Below are 6,499 nucleotides of genomic sequence, written 5' to 3'. Positions count from 1 at the left end.
ATTCGTATATCAGTGAGTAATTAGCATCAATACTTTTAATATTTTCATAGTTCGTTCTTAAAATATTACTTGAGTAACTTAAAGTCTCACTACCCACTCGAGATATTTGGCGCAAGGTTTGAATGTGCGTCAAGATGAACTCATCGAACATCCGACAAGTTCAGCCGTAATTTCTCAAGACATTTTCTAATATTGTGTCAAATGAACGCCCTTACTTCTCTAAATCTTTATTGTGAGTACGTTTTCATTACATTTATGATTCTTGCTTTTTTATAGTGAAGTTATCGAATTTACACATGAGGGTCTTTGAAACCGTTATTCAAAGATATTTTCTGACGCATTGCGATAGGTATGTGCATAAACTTTATCAATTTTGATTTTGAGGATTATAAAGGTAAGTAAAGCTTACTTCCTATCGTGTGTAAAGGAATGTATGGTGATCATTGTGGTCTAAATTCGGCTCCACTCTTGGTCAAAGGTGAATTTATATTTATTAATTGTTTAATTTTTGCGCAATTTAAATTGCTAATTGTATTAGCAAAACATTGACGCAGTAATTTAACCCAAAGATCAATTTGGATATATGAGAGTAGAGCTCACCCAACAAACGATGCTTACCACCCGATGAACTAGTCTTTTTTTGGTGATGGGTTACCGACTTAAAAGTTATTACGTCATATACAAGAATTGCCACGAGAAAAAATTCCCCTGGATCAGGAATGGAACCACGGACCTTTGGCTTTCCGGGCCACTGGACAGACCACTACGCTTTCCAGGTTCTTTAATTCCCACGGCAATTATACCGAGGCTCATGGCACTAGGTGTTAGGCCCTCGCGGTCAATCAAGGATGGCAACGCGAGGGATAAAGGACTTCCAAGAAGCCACAGCCGGTTGAGAGCCTCAAACCTGCGCTAAAGCCACACAAAGCGGTGTGTAATATTTCAAACCCTGCCGCGTGAACGGCGGTGGAATATACAAGAATTGCCCTGAGAAAAAATTCCCCTGGACCTGGAATGGAACCACAGACCTTTGGCTTTCCGGGCCACTGCATTATTCCGTCATCTTGAATTCCCCAGAGTTCCCGTAATGTTTCCTTGGGGATCGAGTGTTCAATTCTACTCTTGTGTTCTAGGCAATTGGAGCGTTAACTCATACCTTACATTATTGTAATTCATTGCAAGAATTTGGTAGATAGATATTATAGTATAGACGAAAAAAATCTTCTATATTCAGCCTTTCTCTCATAAGTTTAACCCTTTGTGGTCCAATGTCGAGGCTGTCTCAACTGGCCCAGTGTCCAATGTCGAGCTGATCTCGGCATCACAGGGGGCTGCGATCATACTAGGGAAACATTTCAAGAGATATCACACAAAATGAACATTTTCTAAGAAAGAACTCTTTGATTGAACACGCATAATATTACAACCAGTGAATTTTTAGTTTAAGCAATCAAAAAAGAGAATTTTTAAGGTCAACAATCAATCTATCTAATCCTATGAATGATTTCTATTTTTTTTCCTAAAAGTTATTTTGAATCAGACTACTTGAATTTAAAGAAATGGACCGTAAAAGATTGTAATTAAAAAAAGCAAAAGTTTCCGTCCACTTTTCATAAATTTCATAAGACCTCTGGCTCATTTGCTCATTCGTGGAAAACAGCTTATGGAGCGGAGGAATTGCTCTCAGGAGTGTGAGCAACAACGAAACACATGCCCATGCACAAGGCCGAAGAGTAGCCAAGGATGGTGAAATCCTTGTTATGAACTCATGCCGTCTGAAACTAATTTGCAGAAGGTTTAAGGCCATCACTTTCTCATTGAAAACAGCTCGAAAAGTAGGAAAAATGGAAAATATATTTGATCAACAACCAAACATTCAATCCTCTAAGCAACCATGATCTCGAATAAATTAGTAATGCTGATGCATTGTATTTTTATTAATACTATCCTGGAGGGTTCTATTAATGCATATATTACAGAATATCCATATATCTTTGTCCACGCCTCACTACCATGTAGATGCATGCTCCAAATGTGAGTCTGAATAAATTTCCTCTGAATAACCACACAAATATTTTTAAAATATATTTCCGTTTATCCATCTAACAATCTTCGTTTACCGTCGTGCCATAGTAAACGTGATCACGAGAAAAAAATAAATTTAATTTAATGCAAATCAGAGATGTATAAATGTCATTCTTTCCTAAAGTTTCTTATGTAATATTAAACATTTATATTTACCACGAGATGAATCAATTACTAATTTATGTCATCACATTCCAATTCCACATAGTGTTTTATTTATTATCACCTTTCACAGCATATTCGCTAGGACGACTTATTGCATGTTTCTATTGTTCCATTGTTCAAACCTTGTATGAGTTTACTACAAGAAATTGCCGACCGTTGGCAATTCTTGCCTATGCACGTATTTTTTATTATTTTGTGTAATATTTTTGTATCCTTGTTATGTGCATTAGATGATCCTCTTGCATGCTGCTTTCTGGTATTCAGGCCAAACACCCTAGAGGTGGCTTGCAGAGTATTATGTGGAAGTAGATATGGATCTCTTAATTTTTTGAAGTTTATATGTAATCGACAGTTTTTAAAAAATAGTGAAAGATCCTATTGTTGGCGAAGTTGAAGGGTCCGCGGTTAAATCCCCGACTTAAGGGAATATTTTCTCATGACAATGCTGCCACTTACCCTTAAATCCATGAATTTGTTGCTATCCCAAAAGTAATTGGAGAGTGTTTGACAAAGACCAGAGAATTATCCAATATTTATATGCCAACCAAGTACCTTACGCTAATTCTGGATCCAACTGCAAAGAAGCAAAAATAAGGAAAGGAGTGAGACAAGGGTGTGCCCTTTCTCCAGTATTTTTCAATGAGAAAATTTGATATCTCCAGTTGATATTTTTGCTGAGAAAAATATCAAAGGAAAAGAGAGCGTTCTCCAGGAATGAAAATCCACATATCAAAATAACATATAATTGCACTTTTGCTCTGCGCTCCCCATATGTATCCACCACTGAGCCTCGCACTAGATGATGGCTTTGTGATTGTAACCCATCGTACGAATTAAAATTATCGTGGAAAGGTGCAATTACATTTTATTTTAACGTGTCGAACTTCCTCTATATTACGCCTGAATCGGTTAAATATATACATAAAAATCCGCAGTGAAAAAATTAGGACATATTTTGCGATGGCATTGCAGTCAAAGCAGAAATTGAAAGAGACTGGAAGAAATTCCATTAATAAAATGACTTTATGACTTGATATTAGCTGCAAATCAGTGCTAAGAAAACAAAAGTATTGCTCCACAGTGGAAGAGAAGAGGCCAAGGTCAACATGAAGGAAATTATCAACTTGAAGAGGTGAAAGAGTTATGCTGCTTGGATAGCCAAGTGACCTACGATTGGACGTTGCGAGAAGGAAATAATCAGAAGAATAGTAAAGAGGATAATCCTCAGAAAGGGGAGTCTCCTCACATCTGAGGATATCTGCGTTGTTATTCAGAGGAATTTTATTCAGACTCACATTTGGAGCATGCATCTACATGGCAGTGAGGCGTGGACAAAGATATATGGATATTCTGTAATATATGCATTAATAGTACCCTCTATGATAGTATTAATAAAAATACAATGGATCAGCATTACTAATTTATTCGAGATCATGGTTGCTTAGAGGATTGAATGTTTGGTTGTTGATCAAACGATCGATGGCTGAATAAATCAATTAAATTGATTGATTTGGCTTTCACCAGGCGAAAATTCATGCTGATTGAATATAGCAATAGCGTTTCTTCTGTTTCTGCTTCCCTTCCAGTCGCCGTTCATGCTTCCTCCCACAAAGGTCTGTTTGACCAATGCTATAAAGTGGGAATATTGGCCTCCCTCCCCCCGTCTACCACCCCCCTAGAGCTGAAGGACTTGGGGCAGGCATGCATATGGGCTTTCCGTGCGTTTTCTGGACCAGGAATCAACCGCGCCCATTAGAAAGAACACAACCAATCCCTGTCCACCGTTTTTCCTCCCTCCATCTTTGCCCTCTGCTTTGCACCCTTCCTTATGCCCTTTCCTCACTTTCCCTCCTCTTCTCACTTGAGAAAGATGGGCTGCGTCCCATCGAAAATTTGTAGAAACAACCTTTCCCTGAAAGTTCCCCACTTTTATTTTATTTTTAGTTTTTCTATCAATCTCTGTTGTTTTTTGTGTGTCCACCCTAGCGCAAGAAGAAGTTCCTTTATATTATTTATTTATATATTGCTACAAGTTGGCCACCATAACTGCCATTCTCAGAAATTTAAATAAATGATTGAAAAGTCTAACTATCTAAGAATGAAGTAAAGAGGCAGAAAATATACACTTTTAGGATAAAAAATACATTAATTCGAGAATCATACAACTTTCAAATGAAGTTTTAACCAAATAACCCAATGTCCCACCCTACCTAATAAATCATAATGGCATCAACCAAGAATCGATCAACATTTATCTTAATAATTTAAGCATTTGTGGAGAAGATGTTATATATATCTTCAGGTAGGTTGTTCCATTCCTTTATTCCTCTTTGCAACTACCAAAAATTTTTCACAGATTTTTATTAGATTAGACAATTAGGATCAAATTTAAACAATCCACAGTATATCAAATTAACAGGTACATTTATACTTACACTGCATGAACAAACTTATAGAACTCTCAGCACCCACTACCTCTTTCCTTTTTCCTGGTTGAAAGCTTACTGGTCAATTTTAAATGGCGTGCCATTGGTTTTCCCTGTTTTTTTTCTTTTTTTTTGTATGGATGTGCTATGATCACCAGCGTATATTGCATCTTTTAAAAATACCTGTGGACTCGTTAAAATCAGACTGAGTGAGCAGTAATACTTTATCGTGTCATTCATACCCACACACAAACTGTTAATAAAAATCATTTTTGATCAAATGTGTTGAATGATTTGTGATGAACTTCCAGAGATCTACTAATTATGAACCGAGTCAATGCTAGGAGGTTTAATTTTTTGATAGGTGAGACGCCCCAGTGTTTATGGCAGTTGAAGGGGTTAGGGATATATAGGTATACACTTCAATAAATTAAACGGAAGTAAATCCGACCACGTTTATTTGGATGGTTAGCGATACAGTTTGTCTATGTCTCAAGTCCTTCTCCCTTGCTGTTCCGTGAGCGTCTCTCTAGCATCTCAATCTCGCGGCGCCTTGCTGGCGCTCTGTTCCGCGTACCCTGGCGGCAGCGGCAGGGACCTCAGGGTCGGAGGGCAACGACCTCAGCCAGGTGGCTGACCTTGGTGACGGCGCTCAAAACGAAGGGCTCCGCCACAGTGGTGGATGGCTGTGGCTGGGGGCATTAGCACTATGTAGGGGGAGGATTACTGGAATGATCCAGAATGTGTTGTATTCATTTAAATTATTTTTTTATTTACTCAATACGGTGTTAATTATGCTAATCTCTATATTCTCAGGCTCAACTTTTTGGAAGTTCATTCCAATAATTAATGTTAATTATGCTGTTAAATGATATATCATTGAAATCAAGTTACCTGTTCAATTTTGGTATTCTGACTGTAAAAATTTGTCAGTTTCGGAAAGCAGCCAATTTGCCAGCTAAAGATTTCCAGGATAGAGGGTGCACCGGCATTCATCCCGTCGGCCCAGCACGGGCTGGGTTACTACATGCCAAAACTAGACAATATATTTAAATATTTGTTAATTTCTTTGAGGATTTGGGCATGGGCGTACCCAGTGGGGGGTGGGAGAGCTGCCCCCCCACCCTAGAAGCGAAAATAATTTTAGTTCAAAACGAAAGTTTTGAACAAATTTTCTTTTGAAAAAAATGATATAAATTTAAGACAGAAAATAAAAATAAATAAATAAATAATTTTAAAATAAAAATCATTATTTACCCAAGCAAATAATAATAAAAAGTAATGTATTGCTGTCATAATTTTCTTAAAATTTTGGCTTCATTGACATTTCCTGTGCTAAAGTGTTACAACTTGAACGACCACGGCTTGCCCCCCCCCCAGTTTTTATCCTGGGTACGCCCTTGGCTTTGGGGGAGGATCCGTCCCCCCTTAACCCCCCATAATTACGCCACAAGCCCTGAGCGTTTGGTCTGTATCCGGCGAACGAGCGCGTTTCTGTTTAAGGCTAGGATGCGTTCTGCATATCTGGTTTAGAATCACTCCGTGCTGCGCACCCTGGTGGTGGCTTGTGCGGAACCTCTGTGATGTAGATGCATCCTGCCTTCATTTCAATTCGTATATCCCTCTCCGATTCCCATCATGCATCTCCTTGCGCCATCGGCCATGTTTACGTTTCCCCTCCACCCATCTCTTCATCGAGTCGTTCTTAATGTAGAAAGAGATAACATGAAAGCTAACCTAAATTTGGCAACAGCGCCCGTTGCAGACGATAATCATATACCGTGAAATATAAACGTACGATTCAAAAAGCAAGTGTAAACGTT

The sequence above is a fragment of the Ischnura elegans genome, chromosome 12, assembly GCF_921293095.1.
Source record: "Ischnura elegans chromosome 12, ioIscEleg1.1, whole genome shotgun sequence".
NCBI classification, from domain to species: Eukaryota; Metazoa; Arthropoda; class Insecta; order Odonata; family Coenagrionidae; genus Ischnura; species Ischnura elegans.
This window is presented reverse-complemented; position numbering follows the sequence as displayed.